Source organism: Phocoena sinus, chromosome 16 (genome assembly GCF_008692025.1).
Source record: "Phocoena sinus isolate mPhoSin1 chromosome 16, mPhoSin1.pri, whole genome shotgun sequence".
Taxonomy (NCBI): domain Eukaryota; kingdom Metazoa; phylum Chordata; class Mammalia; order Artiodactyla; family Phocoenidae; genus Phocoena; species Phocoena sinus.
In genome coordinates, this window is record NC_045778.1 from 9,985,635 (window position 1) to 10,003,576 (window position 17,942).

A 17,942-nucleotide genomic window follows, 5' to 3' on the forward strand; every position below is an offset into this window, starting at 1 on the left:
GAGGTTGATTTGTCAAAATATATCCTACTTCCAGATTATTAGGGTAAGCCAAACAAGGTAACTCTATTTTTCCTACCAAATACTGGTTTAGAGAAGAGTAGGTGCAGTAATCCAGGCCTACGAGACATGAGCAGAGTCAGCTGGAGACTTCTGCCAAGTTTTTTTGTTCATTAGAAAGAGACGTAAGAAAAGTTGTTCCCTCTTCTTTCTCTGGGTGTTAAGAAATACAGATGCTGCAGCCATCCTGTTACCATCACTGAGAAGGTACCGGCACAGCTGAGAGAGGGGGACAGCCTGCATCTTTAGTGGCATCATTGGATTGGATCGTGCCTGGAGCCCTTGCTGACGCCCTAGGCTTATTGTAACGTGAGATAATAAATTTCAGCTGCAATGAAATGACAATTTCATTGAAATTGTAATTAAATTACATTAAATTTCAGTGTCGTTGAAAACCTCCTAACAGATAAAGAATAGATAATGAAATCTTAGGGGTGAGATAGAATAGTCCAGAAGAACAAAATGAAACTACAGCAACAAAGATAGAATATTAAAGAGGGAAACAATTCTATATGAGGAGTGAAATGTCCAAAGGCGAATCAAAGAAAAGTACCAGATGCAATTAATTGAACAGTATTCCGTGTTGATCATCACATGGTCGGTGTTTATAGCTTATGCACTCCGATGCAGGAGGTTGGAGAGAGATGTTCATCAAATTAATTCCATGCAGTTTTATTTTATTAACAACTATGAGGGCAGTCTAGAACCATGGATATTACTTTCCAGTACTGTGGATAATATGTTTGAAAAATTAATTACACATGGAATAAATCAGTCATCTACAGCTGTGAGGTTACTGGTTCCTGTTTCCATTTTTTTCATAGTTGTTATCTTGCAGATGTATTTAAGATCAAATCATTATAAAGGTGAGATTTATAATTTGCCCTTGTAATTTTGTTACTCCGTAACTGAAAATGAATTCATTTTCTTCTGGTGAGATTTAAGTGTTTTAAAGGGTTCAAAAATGAAAGTGTCAAGTCTGATTTCTATGGTTATTTTTCTCCTTAAAAAATAAATTTCCAAAAAGATTAGATATGTCTCTTGCATTTTTGTCTTTACTTTGTTAAATGATTTCAACTATGGGGGAATCATAGCTGAAATCATTTAAAAATAAATAAATAAATCAGGTTCAATTTATTTAGGAGTTGGACCAGGTTATGTTGGGAGAAGAGTTTGGAGAACTTTTGCCTGGCAGATAACCGATCAAATATTTTGATTAAATTGAATTCCATAAAGTACAGACTGATACTTACTTTCATATTTACTTCTTGATTGGAATGAAATGTGTTTCATGGGAAGTTCAGAAGGAGAGGACAAAAGTTAAAATCCTGCCACTGCCAAATCCGTAGATCAGGGAAACAAAATAAGCTTTTTGTAAGGTAATCAAAACTGTAATAAATGATATCTTTGAATTTTTATTGCAAGTACATTTTTAATTCACTTATTTAAAGAGAGGAATGTTATAGGATTACCAACTGGTTATGATATGTGTACGTGGATTGGAGGGTTAAGACTAAGAGAAGAAAGATGGAACGAGGGACTTGTTTTGGATGAGGTTTTGGGCTAGGACACTGACATGGCAACTGGATGGAAGGAACCAGCATGAGGTGAAAGACTGACTTCACAGGTGAGCAGGAGACTGAGTTGAGTGAGAAACAGGAATCCAGAAGGGCGATCCAATCTGGAGAGGGTGTGGTTTTGGTGGAAACCCCAGTTCACTCTCGGACCATCATGATGCAAAAAATGGGATGCCCACGTCCAGGTTTTCAAGCCGCAGGTAGCATTCAGGGCTCCAGTCAGGTGCATGGAGATGTGGGGGCCTTCTGAGTTCAGGTGATAGCTAAAGGATTTCAGTTCAACTCAGCAGATTTTGCTTGAATGAATGCCTAGTCTGTCTGGGAGATCTCATGGGAAAGTGGCTAAAAGTGAAAGCACAGGAAGTAGCAGAGGCCTGAGCTTCAGGACTGTGTCCTTGACCCCCACCCCCTCCTCAGTCTCTTGTTGACTCCACTACTGTTTGACAAGCACTTCAGGGTGTTTATTCTCTTTAGAGGCTCGTTGTCACCTCCCTCCTTCTCTCCCTCCCTCCCTCTCTCCTTCTCTCCCTCCCTCCCTCCCTCCCTCCCTCCCTCCCTCCTCCCCCCTCTTCCTCTTCTACTTCCATATCCTTTTGCTGATGGACATTCATTTTCTGGTGCCCCATTTTCTTGAAGGTGTATCCAGTCCTCTAAGGGACTTAGCTTAATGTGGAGGTGTCAGTTCCATACCTTGTATGAGTCCAAGGCTTAACCTCTTTACCCAAGAAGAACTACTAGAATCGAGACTCCTGGTTGAGCCGTGAGGCAGGGATGTGTCTCTGAGTATCTGTGGTTCTGCAGCAGCCCAACAGCCCAGCTGTCAGAGTCCCCCTTCCACCCCAGGCTCTGGTGATTTTTCTCATGTTGCTGTGAGGTAAGCTATGCAGTCGAGCGATGCACATTCTCATGCCCTTTCCAGCATAGGTAGGTATTTTATATTGAAAAAGATTTTACATTTTAGGTCACATTTCTGATATTAGAAATCTGTATTTGGGAAGTTAGTCCAATGCCAGCTGATTTTCCAGTGATATGTTTTAAATGTTTTAATAGGTATTGTAAAAAATACAATAGAAGATAACAAAAAGAGCATACAGTTATGAGCCTTTTGGTATCTTAACCTGACGCTTTCTTTTTTTTCAGATTTTGATTAAATTAACTTAAATCTGTATATTTTTTAATTTTGTCTCTGTTTTTCTGAAAAGGATAACTTATTTATTTAAATATCCATCGATGCTGGGTTTTTTTCCTATTTTCTACAAACTTTATAAACTTTCTAACAATTGGAAATAGAACATTTTCTGTAAAGTAGATATTCAAAATTCTAAATTTTTAAATGATCTTTTTATAAGTCATTTACTCGTATTATTTAAGATATTAATTAACCAATCCGATCAATTAGCCATTTAACAAATATTCACGGCAGTGGACAGTTACTGTTCTGGGCACTAGAGATTCAGTTGTTAATAAACTTTCCGATATCACAGCATTTACAATCTTCTGGAGCAAACACATTATTTACTTATTTCAGTTAGAATTTCTTTTGTGAATGAAAATAAAGATACCTTTGGAAATTGTGCCTTAAAGTACAGCTTACTTTGAGGTGCATGTTTGTTTTTATACTGGGCTTTATTTTTTAGAGCACTTTTAGGTTCGCAGCAAAATTGAGGGGAAAGTACAGTGGGTGCCCCTATACCCCACACCCTCCACCCATACTCTCAGTATCACGAGAGTGATATATTGTTTGCAATCGATGAACCTACATGGGCACTATATCATCACCCAAAGTCCTTAGTTTACATTAGGGTTTACTCTTGGGATTATACATTCGGTGGGTGTTGACAAATGTATAATTCACCCACCATTATATAATAGTATCCTAGAGAGTAGTTACACTGCCCTAAAAATCCTCTGTGCTCGGCCTGTTCATCCTTCACTCCCTCCTAAACCCAAACAACCATTAATATTTTTAATGACTCTACAGTTTTACTGTTTCAAGAATGTCATATAGTTGGAATCATATAGTATGTAGCCTTTTCAGACTGCTTCCTTCACTGAATAATATGCATTTAAGATTCCCCCATGTCTTTTCCCGGCTTGATAGTTCATTTCTTTTTAGCACTAAATAATATTGCATTGTCTGATATACCATAATTTATTGATCCATTCACCTACTGAAGGCATTTTGGTTGCTTCCAAGTTTTGACAATTATGAATAAAGCTGCTATAAACATTCATGTATGGATTTTTGCGTGGACGTAAGTTTTCAACTAATTGGGATAACGACCAAGGAGAGTGAGTGCTGGATCACATTGTAAGAGTATGTTTAGTTTTGTAAGAAACTGCTAAACCGTCTTCCAAGGCAGTGGTACCATCTTGCATTCTCACCAACAATGGATGAGAGTTTCTGTCACTCTGCATCCTTGCCAGCATTTAGTGTTGTCAGTGTTTTTGGATTCTGCCTATTTTATTAGGTGTCTATCTTGTTTTAATTTGCAATTCCGTAATCACATGGAATGTTGAGCATCTCCCCACATGCTTATTTTCCATCTGTATATCATCTTTGGTGAGGAGTTTGTTCAGGTCTTTTGCCTATTTTTTTTCATTGCATTGTTCATTTTCTTATTTGAAGTCACGCTTATCAATTATTTCTTTCATGGATTACACCATTGGTGTTGTATCTAAAAAGTCATTGCCATACCTGAAGTCATTCTAGATTTTCTCCTATGTTATCTTCTAGGAGTTTTACAGTTTTGCATATTAAATTTAGGTCTGTGACCCATTTTGTGGTTGTGAAGGGTGTGAAATCTCTGTCTAGTTTTTTTGTTGTTGTTGTTTTGTTTGTTTGTTTTTGCATGTGGATGCCCAGTTGTTCCAGCACTGTTTATTGACAAGAGAGTCTTTGCTCCATTGATTTCCTTTACTCCTCTGTCCAAGATCAGTTAACTATATGTGAGTCTAATTCTTGGCTCACTGATCTATTTATTCTTTCTTTCTCAGGTACCACCCTGTCTTGATTACTTTGGCTTTATAGTAAGTCTCGAAGTCAGGTAGTGTCAGTTCTCCAACTTTGTTCTTCAATATTCAGCTGTCTATTGTGTGTCTTTTGCCTCTCCAAGTGTAAACTTTAGAATCCCTTTGATAATACCTGTAAGATAATTTGCTGGCATTTTGGTTGGGATTGTGTTGCGCCTATAGATCAAGTTGGAAGGGCTGACACCATGACAGTATTGGTTCTTCCTTTCCATGGACATGAAATATCTATTTGTTTAGTTCTTCTTATTTTATTCACCCAGAGTTTTGGGTTTTCTCAGGTAGAACTTGTTTTATTTTTTGTAAATTTATAACAAAATGTTTCATTTCTGGCTGCTAATGTAAATTTTATTTGTACTTTCAAATTCTACTTGTTCATTGCTGGTATATAGGAAGGTGACTGACTTTTGTGTATTAACCTTGAACTTGCAACCTTGCTACACTCACGTATTATTAGTTCAGGAGTTAAATTATTTTATTGGACATTCTCTATATAGACAGTCATGTCATATGTAAACCAAGTTTTATTTCTTCCTGCCCCATCCATATTCCTTTTATTTCCTTTTCTTTAAAGTGCATTAGCTAGGACTTCCAGTGGAATGTTGAAAAGCAGTGACCTGATCGGAGGAAACATCCTTGGCCTGTTGACGATCTTACCGGGAAGGTGGCTAGTTTCTCATGAGGTCCCTTTTTTCAGCTAACTGGTTTTGAGCGTTTTCTATGTGCAGAACTTAAGTGTTTTACTTGCATTACTTAGTTCAATTCTCAAACCTGACTGCTGTCTGCTAAACTTGATCAAGAAGAAAATTTGCAGGGGGAAGTGTTCCATTATTTGGTGTTGGACCATGACACAAATAAAATTTTGAAATTTGCAAGACTCAGTTCATAAAGTCCTCTCTAAACCCAAATATCACCCAAAAAATGAAGATTAAAATTATCCCATTGAATTTTTGAGAACTTACAAATATTTTCCTTTGTCAACATCATCTATTTTTAAATAAATAACAGAAATGTGAGTAAATATAATGCTCATGGAAATACAGTGGTTTTCTCTATCAGTATGTGTATTCACTGGCCATATTTTAATGCTTAAAATGTTGCCAGTGTTTGATAATTGTATATATTTTCCTACAAATACACTAAATATTCAAATCAAAAGTTCTTTAAAATTCTTATTAAAAAATAAATTAAAATTTTATCTGAAAATTGGGAAGACTTCAGGTGGCTTCTGAATCATATATTGACTTTATGAATAAACAATAAGATTAAAAAGTACATACGAATCAAAAGGCAGAAAATGTGTCATATCATTGTAACTTTTAATGGAACATCTAGAATAATTTGTAATTGTGCACTTTTTTAAAAATTCTGGGATAAGGATGGGGTAGGGGCAATACGTTTTCTTAGCTTAAAGAATTTCACAATATTTATACTTCATGAAAAGCAATGTCTGTTGCAAACCTGGTTTTCTGCCATAAACAAAGGGAGAGTTATTTCTCTGGATTTAACTTTTTATTTTTCTAAAGCATTCTGCATGGTTTCAGAAGCATTGCAGACAAACAAATATTGTGAGAAATGAGAAGTGACAATGTATTTAACTCCTTGCATCAGACTTTTAAGCAGGCGGAAGTCTGTATGTCTAATGAATAAAATGTGAATACACTGAACTCCGTCATCGTTGCCAAGATAGTACAAAATGATTTTGACGTATTCACTTCGCAATGAATAAAAGTGTAATACCATTAATAACCAGTTAGATATCTAAAACATGTTATATTTTAAATTTTTATGACTTTTATGTTTATTAAGATAAAAGCTCATTAAAAGCCTCTGGACATTTTAGGAACATGAACTATGAAATTAAGACTGCTATTCTTTGGGCTGGTTATTGAATGGAACCATAGGGCACCTTCTTCCTGATAACCTCCTTATAATGGTATTAAGAGCTAGATAACTCATTGCTTCCCCCCTGCCCGTTTTTTTTTTGTTTTTGTTTTTGTTTTTTTTTTTTGGTCTAGATTTGCAGAAAGCTCAGAGTTAATTTTTGCTTATGTTTTTGCTAATGTTTTGCTTATTTGCAGCAACCATTTGTAGGCTAGTCCTTCTAGTATGATATCTCGTTCTCTTTCTAGAGGGAATCCACCATATGTAAGAGGGCCTTCCTAGCAGGAAGAATATTGTAAGCAATTATGAAAACATATTAAGTAAAGGGATATAGCTAAGAAATATGCTAAGAGATTTATTTGCAAGTAGTTTCTCTGCAAGCTTGAAAATAACACAAGCTCCAGCCTTCAATTCCCTTTTCTGTAAAATGGGCATCAAACTTACCTTGCAAGGCTATTGTGAGAATTAGGGCAGATGTTGCCTGTAAAGATGTTTTTGCACATACATAGCCTGATAAATATTAATGACAGCTACATCTGAGTATTTTCTGAGCTCTTATTCTCATGTCAGAGACTTTGGTAATCCTATTATCAAAGACTCTGGTTAAGCCCATATTGATTTCTACTAGAGTGTGAGATGCTAGAAAATCTATAACCTCTTAAAGCTTCAGTTCCCTTCCTCTGAATTGGGGAAAACCAGTGCATCAACCTCCAAGGCTTTCTGAGAGAATTAAAGGAGAAAATGTATGTAAACCTTGGCACGTTATAAGTGCTTGAAAAATGCTAGCTATTGTTATCACTGACTACAGTATTTCAGTAAAACCTTGACGCTTAGGTTAGGATGGTTATTTCTCTCAATTCACAGATTTAAGAGCTGAAGTAAAAACAGACTAAGTTGCCTGACTTCACTCAGTTAATAAGTTAACTAAGCAAAGTGTTAGTTTCCTTAGTTCCAAAATCTTAGCTTTCCCATTTATGTTACATCTGTGAACATTGCTGTGTTTTTCATTTAGACCATGGACAAATGAACAACGTGAGTTTACCATAAACATAATATATACCTTATAAAGTTGCTCCAGAGTTTAGTGAAGTTGTGATACATGGGGTGTTCAGTTATCAGTTGATATTAATGAAACTCAGGCAAAGAGTGTCCTTCAGACTTTCTAGGAGTTATATAATGGAGTTAAGAAAATTTTATCATCTGAATTATTTTTGGTTTTTCTCCAGGGACTGCTTTTGTCTTAAGGAATAAACATTTTGGAAGGACACATTTTAGAAAGCACTGTTTTGATTGTCTTATATATTCTACTTTACAATTAACTAAAGCAAACCGGGGATAAATAATCAGTGTATCTGATGAGATAAAGACAGTTTCCACATGTTTTAATTTAATTGCTTTTTAAAGAGCACGAGGGAAGACTAAATAGTCAAATTAATTTTCTAGGCCAACTGTAATACGCAAAAACAATAAGCTCATTCAATATATGCAGTGGAATAGTAAATACAGATGAAGCATTGCAACCATTTATAAAAGAGAATCAAGTAAATGTGGATTTGACCCTATCTAAGTCCAATCATCATTTAACCCCACTGCACCCCTTTTGTCAACCCAAATCGTTCTCAACTTTACAACTGGATTGGGGTTGCATAATATAAGCACAAGGGTAGTTAATTGGTTTCAGTGACATATGCTGTACAATCTCCCAAACTGAGGTCCACAAAAGACACATCCCATGAGGTGCTCTCGGTGGAAGGTGGAGAAAGCAGATGTGGCCAGATGTGGACAGTTGTTAATCTGGGTGAAGACCGTTACAATTTTCTGCAGGTTGGAAATTTTTCAAAATCAGAAGTTTGGGGGGAAAGAAACAGAAGCTAGTTCCAGAAAGTTAACCGGTGCTCGAAGTTGACCTTTAAATGCAGTGAAGACAATAGCATGATTTAGGGTCATTATGAGAAATTGTGTACACCAGTACTTAGGAGGAGGAAGTTTATGTGTAATTGTTGCAGATGAATCCCCTTGCTTAAAAGGCCGAGGGACAGTGGTTGGGCTGCCGAAGACGGGAAGACAGCGTGCCTTCCTGTCTAGCGTGATCTCATCCCTCTTCTGAGTTTAGCCCAGTCTGTATTTGATACAGAGGCTACTATAGACACAGAATGATGGACTAATGGTATTTGCATTAGAATGATTTGCCTCTCAGAAGTCATAAACCTATATTTTTGTTTGACTGTAATTTAGGGATAATTGGAATGTAATTTCTTCAATGTAAATAATATAAAAATTTAGTGTGTGGTGCACACTTATCTAGATAAATAAAAATTTGTACAGATTTTTCTCTGTAGTAATTTAAACTCAAATTTTATGATTACATATTCTAGTTTAAAAATGCATCTGTTATGAGGCAGTCTTAACAAATATAGCATCTTCCCATATGTTTTAAGACCTACCAAAATTAACTTGCAAAGTTTTTTTGTAGTTCTTTCACTGATATTAGAAATCTGGTTTTCTGTGTTTGGCACTTGAGTTGTTAGGGATTCATATGTTAAACAGTTCATTAATTGGGTGAAGGTAGGCATAAGTATTCTTTTTATCATCAAAGCAAGACCTATTTTGAAATAACTCTAAACTATTATTAGCAGAGAGATTTTTTTTTAAGAGTTTTAGAAATTTTTATTTATTTAATTTAGTTATTTTTGGCTGCTTTGGGTCTTCGTTGCTGTGCGCGGACTTTCTCTAGTTGTGGTGAGCGGGGGCTACTCTTCATTGCGGTACATGGGCTTCTCATTGCGGTGGCTTCTCTTGTTGCGGAGCACGGGCTCCAGGCGTGTGGGCTCAGTAGTTGTGGCTCACGGGCTTCAGTAGTTGTGGCGCATGGGCTCAGTAGTTGTGGTTCACGGGCTCTAGAGCGCAGGCTCAGCAGTTGTGGCACGTGGGCTTAGTTGTTCCGCGGCATGAGGGATCCTCCCGGACCAGGGCTCGAACCTGTGTCCCCTGCATTGGCAGGCGGATTCTTAGCCACTGCGCCACCAGGGAAGCCCCAGCAGAGAGGTTCTTAACAGAGAATATTCAATGTTCATCAGATTTATTTTGACATCGCAAATATTTATCTGTAAGAATTGCTCTCCCAGTTTCCTTGCCATTTAAATTTACTTTGTCATTTTCTCCTGCTTAAAAGCTAGCTCCTTGTTCTTATTCTTTTCCTTTCTCCATCTCTTAAGGTTCAAAGTGTATTGTCTCACATGTCAAATACCAAATGTTTAACTGTAAATGTGCTCAATTATTCCTGAGGAAAAAACCATTTTAATTCTCATAGTGTATTAGTATTCTTGTATCCAAGAAATGCACACAAAAAATTAAGTTGAAATCAGGACAGTTTGAGGATAGAAATGTTTTATGGTCATCAAGTACTCTAGTGTTTAAGAGTAGAGCAGATCTGTCATAATTTAAGTCAAATCAATAACTAAAATAGCAACCTTCCCAGGTTCTTCCAGGCCTTGCAGCAGTAAGCTCCCTTGAGCAGATCTAATACTGACCCTGTTTTAGGGAAGCTTTCAGGTATTTGTCAAGGCATTTGTTGACTTTCAAAAGGCAGCTACAATGCAAAGCATTTTGTACGTACATGACATACTGTTAGTACAGACTTATGAAGAGTTTCAAGTGCACCTTGGTAAAAATACTGTCTGTTTGGAGTTACATAATAATAAAGCACAGAAAAGACAGTGATCTGACCCAGTATGAACTTGAAGGAATCAGGGTTGGCAGTGAGAGTGCAAAAATAGACATATGCAGGAAATCCTTTAGAATGTATTTGATTATTCTGATTTCTATTAAAATAACTGGATTAGATGGTCCTCCCACATTGTAGCAGCATCCAGAAATCTATTAGCTTTACTTCCAAGCACAGCCATAAACTAGACTTTGTCTATCAGCCGAAGACCAAAGATCTTCTTTTGTAGTAATCAATACACAGACCAGTTTGAAGCTCTCCCGTGGTCGACAGATGGTCATTGCTAAGCGCAGTGTTGCCCTGTTCCCACCTCTCTTATGACATGAAAACTATTTTCCTGGACACAGGCCTTCAGGGTTATGGCTCCAGTAAAGCCAGAGGACTACAGGTGGCTTTGTGAAGACAGTGGGTCTCTGAATAACACAAGAAAACAGTGGATCTTCTTCAGCCTCCTGGAAGACAGCTTCCTTCCAGGATTATTCACTGAAAACTTGTGCTTCGCATAAATCTATAAAATTCTCCAGTGTTGACATAGTAATAATCGTTCCCATAAATAGAATGAATATATACTATGCATTTTTCGGTTATTCACTAAATGTTTGAAGTAATTTCTAATATTGAAATAATATACCATGTGAATTCTGCTAAACTGTCAAAGGATCTCTTCAATGCATTAATTTTATGAAAAGATAGTGAACTTTTTTTGCACAGCTGGACATACATATTTACCCTCTGTTGTGTATGTGGGAAGGTTGTATATTGTTTTGGCCATAGTACTGTTCTTACAGCGTGATGCTGGTAACTCTCTGTCAAAAGATGGGAATGTGTTCTCTTTCCTTGAACATGGGCAGACTGTTATTACTGCCCCAATTCTTAGAATAAGAGGTTTTGATTTCCATGCCATCGAAGACGTTACAGGGTCCATCTTGCTCTCCTGGATTGTTGTAATTACGGGGCCAGGTGTCATGTCAGGAGGACCTTGAAGCATCCTATGGAGCAAGAGGGCCGTGCAGAGGGTCTGATGCCTTAGGCCATCAGCCGGCACCAACTTACCAGCCATGTGAATGAGCCTCCTGGGAAGCTGATGCCCCAGCTCCAATCGAGCCCTTAGTTGGGCCTCCAGGCTCGACCAACACATGACTACACTGCATGGAAGACCCTAAGTAGACATCCCCAGTCAAACTCTTCTCCAGATCCTGTCCAACAAATACTATGAAGAATAATAAAGCATTATTATTGTTTTGAGCCACTATGTTTTTGATTACTTTCTGCAGTAAGTGATGGCAGACACTGATCTTTGTTGGGCATATGTATTCATTATATGTTCTCCTTTTGTGCCTGTAGGGAAGTGGGCTTTCTGGCCACTGAAAATCAGGAGGTAGAGACATTGTTCGGATAAAGGCCTTTGAGTCCATTTTCTCCTTCCAAGAGGTATGTGGCCTTGCAGATGCTGAGCTTAGTTTAAGAACAAGGCACTCGCAGTGTTTCTAATCATTCCCCTACGAAAGTTGATACATCCATCGTTAGTTTAAATGCTTCTGGAAAGGTTATATAACCTCACAGAAGAAAAGGTGGCCTTCTAGCAGAAACTTGAACTTTTCAGACCTGGTACAATCCTTTCTTGGGTCCGCAATGTCAACTACATCTGGGGGTGTCCATATGGACTCCAGGGCCCAGGAAGGCTCTGCTGTAGGAGGCTGAGTCAGCTCCAGCCTTGCCTCATAAGATCAGACATCGTGATTAACGGAAGCAGAGAATTAATCTAGCCCCCAGGGGGTGGTGTCGTGTGGTCTCTTCCCACCTGTCTAACCCACGTGAAAAGCAGCACTGGAAAAGCCGAAAATGACAAAAGTCAAGCTGATTGCATATGTAGATGGGTTAGTCAGGATTCTCCAGAGAAGTAGAAGCAGCATATATAGTTGACCTTCGAATAACGCCAAGGTTAAGGGAACCAACCCTCCCCGCCCCCACAGAATTTTAAGTGGGCCCTCTGTATCTGTGGTTCCACATCTGCAGATTCAAGCTGTAGTACTGTAGTTCACATTTATTGAAAAAAATCCACATATAAGTGGACCCGAGAAGTTCAAACCTATGTTGTTCAAGGGTCAACTATGTGTATATATTTATCATAAAAAGTTGACTCACCCAGTTATGGAGGCCGAGAAGTCCTAAGAGCTGCAGCGGGCAAGCTGGTGTCCCAGGAGAGCCCATGGTGTATTCCAGTCTAAGTGCAGGCCTGAGAACCAAGAGAGCCAGTGGTGCCAGTTCCAGTCTGCGTCCAAAGACAGGAGAAGACAATTAATTGTCCCAGTTCAAGACCTTCAGGCAGAGAGAGTAAGTTCTCACTTTTGCTCTAGTCAAGTCCCACACTGGGGAGAGGGCAGTTTCCTTTATGCAGTCTGCCAATTCAGATGTTAATCTCATCTTGAAACACCCTCACAGACACACCCAGGATAATGTTTAACCAAGTATCGGACACCCTGTGACCCAGTCGAGTTGACACAAAATTCATTATCACAGTAGGTAATGTATGTTATATGTACATGCATGTAGAAACATATTTATGACTATATATGTACATATGCACACGTACACATACATACATATATTCTAACCATTTACCGGCCACTTACAATGCACCATAAATAACCATTTCCAGTGTGTCAAGGCAGAGATGTCACCTCATAAAATTTTCTCAAAAATCTTCATAACCACTATTTACATATTTTATAGATGAAGAAACTTAAGCTGAACAAGTTATCTGCACTAGGTCCATCCCAGAACTAACTTCAGAGCGATAATTTGAAACAACTCTGATTTTAAAATCTTCCCACTATGCCTCAAAAATGTATCATCACTCAGCATCAAGAAATAATTGTGTTAATTAGTCTCCTCTAATAAATTAAAGAACTCTAGTGTAATCGTGCCAGGTACACGACAGGCATCCACAGAACACCTGTGGAGGGGTTGACTGCATTTCAAAACACGCGTAATGGAAAGCTGTGCAGCAGAATCACCCCAAAACCTAGGCTTAACTTTTACTTTTTTTCTTTTTGGCCCTGCTGCACAGCAGCTTGTGGGATTCTAGTTCCCGGACCAGGGATCGAACCAGGGCCCTTGGCACTGAGAGCATGGAGTCCTAACCACTGGACAGCCAGGGAGTTCCCTAGGCTTAACTTTTAGAGAGTAAATCACAGACAGCATCTTATTCCACAGCCATGCCTGTTAACTGAGCAAACATTGATAATGATATTCTTAATGCTGACCCGAGGTTCTTTCAGAATCATCAAAGGATTTGTGCCATTTAGTTTTACTGTTTCCTGCACTCGAGTTTTACAAATTATTGGAAAAGAGAATATCTGTCTATACCAACTTGCTATTAATGAATTATTTTATCAAAAACATTCCTCTAGTGATTTCAGATAGGAGTAAGTATTGTCAAAAATGGTGTATCAAAAATATGGACAGTGTCCACACAGTGCAATTCAAAACTGCCCCCAAATTTTCCAAAGCAGTCTCTCATGCATTCCAAGGTGGAATAAATGGGATATTATTGAGTGAAAATGCCGTGCCGTTTTCATTTGCAAATCATCATTGCTGCCATCCAGCAGTTTCAGCCTGCTCTAGGAGTTCTCATATTTTGCCTTCCACAAATATGTTAAAAGATAACTTTTAGAAAAGTTAAACGTTGTATGTTACATTTGGAATGTTTCACTAAATTCAGCATTTCAAAATGAGATCAACTTAATTCTAAGAAATTGAATACAATTCTTCTGATGTAGTTAATTTTCTTTATTGCCTGCATTTCTGAACCTTTCATTTGGGGGCCTTTCATGAGATTGGGCAGTTAAATGACAGTACGTGAATATAGCACCATAGAGACAGGCACACATGTGTGTACTTGTCCAAGTTTCCTTTTCGTGGAAAGCTTTTCCTCCACCTCTGCACATGACTAGTTCACTAACATCCTTCCGGATCCTGCCCAAAGTCACTCCCTTAGAAAAGAAGTCATCCTATTCCCCACTGCTTCATTGCTCTCTGTTTATTTTCTTCCTAGCAGTTGTCACAGTGTAATTACCTGTTGAGGTATTTGTTTACTTGGGTATCATCTATCTTCCCCACTGGCATGTCAGCTCTACAAAATCAGGAACAGGTAAATTTTATTCCATGATATACTCCTAGCTCCTAGCAGAGGGCTTGGCACACAGTAGGTACCCATTAAATATTTGGCGAATTGTTGAATAGTTGGCTTTTATTTCAGCTGGTATCTCAGAATATACTATAGTAAACAAGTCAGTTCTGTATATTGGTCTGTTCCTTCTTACTAAGGAAGGGGCAACATAGTAAGAATCCTTGAAACTTACACTCTTGAAGTTTGAAGTAGCTTTATGATCTCTTTAGTCCTGCTTGGTCATTTAATGGTGGAGTTACAAGTCTTAAATGTAAAGATAATGCCCAGGATTACACATCATTAGTAAGTAACATATGTCCAAGCAAGATGCCTGGCTCACAACTCTCTACTCTAGATGCTAGCACTGCAATAGGAAATTAATTTCTCAGTAGTGATGTTTTGCAAACGAAAATATCATTTCACAGTTCCAGATAAGCTGATGAATGCAAATAATCAGAGTGACACATGTGGTTTAAGATAAAAAAAAAATCTGAATCCATTGTCCCCCATATGTGAAAATGTTTTATCTTAATTTTTTTTATATTCTTACTTTATGTCTCTGTTATTGTCATATTGTAATTCTGAGATTCTTATTTCAGTTTATTTTCTTGATCAAAATAGAACCAGGAACATAAAAGGTACCATAGAGGCATCCAGTAACTATTAGCAAGAAACTATTCACTCTTTGGTAGAACAGTGTTTCAGAAGGGCCAAAAGTATAGCTGAAGTGATAGAGGTAGAATGAAATTAATGGGAAGAAACAGTGTAATGGTGTCACATAAAACCTTGCTGTTACGATTTCTGTGATTTAGTACAAAAGTTACAATCAGAAAAAGAGTGGTCAGGTCAAGAAATTGAATAAATAAAAGAATAAATTAATAAATGAGACATTCATGATGAGTATATTAAATCAGTTAAGTTTGTTAGAAAGTAGGATCTATAGGGTGGAACTGATAACAGAAGGGCCTGAGTTGTGGAATGCCTGTATAATTTCAAGGCACATCTCTCAGCTTTTAAGGGTTAAAACCACCCAAATCGTTAAGCCTGCACCCTACCCTTCAACAGTTTTGAAAATCCAATAACCCCACCTGTTATAATTCTGGATTCCTACTGATTTAAATAAAAAATATATATACCAGTTTTGCATATTATTATTTGCTATTTTTTTCCCAAAAGCAGGCCTTCTATGACTTTCAAACTAAGTGCAAATTTTATTGACAGCGTATGTTTTTATCTTCTCAAGAAGACAGCTCCTTGTCATTGTTGTTTCCAGCAATTTGGCATTTGATTTCAGTCACTTCCTCTCCTGTTTGTAATACTTGAGCCATCATCCCAGCAACATTGCTCTGTATCTATATAGAGGTGTAGTTTTTTGAAAACATGGACAAAGAACTCAGTTATTTGTTGCCAAGTCCATCCTTTGGGTTGGCTATTATCCAGCTAAAATTTCATAAATGTAACCAAGAAAATTGTTATCGTAGGGGTTTTTCTGTTAAATATAATCAGTGAATTACTCAGACTGAAGTCATAACCTGAGCATGAAAATCAAGTTTCCTTTCCAGTTTTAAATTTCATTTTGTTTTTTAATAATTATTTTTTTTACTTGGAGTACAGTTGATTTACAATGTTGTGTTAATTTCAAGTGTATAGCAAAGTGATTCAGTTATATATATAATATATATTTTTTCTTTTCCATTATAGTGTATTACAAGGTATTGAATACAGTTTCCTGTGCTATACAGTAGGACCTTGTTGTTTATCTATTTTATATATAGTAGTATGTATCTGTTAATCCCAAGCTCCTAATTTATCCCTCCTCACAATTTCCCTTTGGTAACCATAAGTTTGTTTTCTATGTCTATGAGTCTGTTTCTGTTTTGTAAACAAGTTCATTTCTATCATTTTTTTAGATACCACATATATATATATGATATAATATATTTGTCTTTCTCAGTCTGACTTACTTCACTTGGTATGATAATCTCTAGGTTTATCCATGTTGTTCCAAATAGCATTAGTTCATTATTTTATATGACTGGGTAATATTCCATTGTATATATACCACATCTTCTGTATCCATTCATCTGTTAATGGACATTTATGTTGCTTTTATGTCTTGGCTATTAAATTTTAATCAGAGTGAACCACGTCTTACCTCCACAGTAAAAATAAATAAAATTAAATGATTAAACAAACATAAAATTTTGAAAAAAGAAAATGATAAAATGTAAGTAGATTATTTGAGCGGCAGCTTCTTTAGTGTTCTTCCCAGTCGCCTGGCTTAGTTCAGAGGCCTGATCAAGAAAAATTGCTTCCATCACTATTCTTTGATTTTTCTCAAATCTATCATTTTTTTAGGGAAAAAAATCTAATCCCTTATTTTAATACTTGGATAAATGAAGAAGTTTTTTTATATTGAGTTTTGTAAAATGAAAATAAGAGCAAGTTCAAGCATTCCAGTCTGTCAACACAACATCCTTTACAAAATACTAACCAGAATACATTATTGTGCATTTTTGGCTTCATATTTCTTATACAGATATCCACGTATTAAGATAGCCAACCTAATGTTTACTTTCCTAGCCATATGATGTTGTATTGCTGTATCCTAGTTTGATTACTGGTTATTATATTGTTAGGCATTTTGGTTTTCTCTCTTTTTAAAAAAACTTTTAATCATGTATAGTATTAACAATCGTGTACAGATTCAGCTATTTATTTGGGTTTAATTCAAAGGCTCAATTTAAGTTGAATAATGCGAATCATAACATATTCCCAGGTTGTTCTTTAGAGAAAATAAATGAATTAACTGGCAATATACGTATATGTACCACTTCACCTTCCCCCAACCCACTATCTCATGACAGCATATATTTTTTTATTTTAATGCCTGAAAGTAGATTAAATTTGTGGCTCTTTACTCACTCTCAGGGTGGTGCATTTTTCAACAGGACAACTTTCTGTCTGTTTTATCATTATTTGGAATAATGGCAAGTAGGCAGGAAATGAGGTACTATGCATAACATATCGTCCACCCCAGCGGTTCTCCACGTTGGCTCCATGTTACCATCAACCCAGGGACCTTTTAGAAACCCAGTGCTCAAGACACCCCAATTCCACTTAAGTCAGAGTCCCTAGGAGTGGTAATCAGGTATCAGTACTTATTAAATCTTCTCAGATGATATTCCACTGGGCAGCCAGGTTTAGGAAGCACTGATTGGGAGTTTCAGCTTGGTTGGATGGGGGATTGGAAGGAGAGAAGTAGTCGTAGCTGCGTCTTATGGGGCAATCAAAATTAAGTGGTATTGCCTGCCTTACTCGAATCTCTTGTGCTGAAGCAAACTCTGCCTCGCCCCTGACTCTTCTCCTGTTGTCCACGTCCTCACCCATCTAGTCTCCACGTTGGAATAACCCATAAGACAGGGCTCCTTACCCAGTAGTCCCTCTTCCGCTATAGTCAGTATGATCAATGTCTATCTTCTTGTGAACTTTTTTCTGC

At 37.3% G+C, this 17,942-nt stretch overlaps 1 protein-coding gene across 1 annotated transcript in view; it reads left to right on the forward strand.

Annotated features, from left to right (window-relative positions):
* Positions 1-17,942, forward strand: part of CHRM3 (cholinergic receptor muscarinic 3) — a 515,691-nt gene that overhangs the window by 101,767 nt on the left and 395,982 nt on the right. The gene's annotated exons all lie outside the window — the stretch shown is intronic.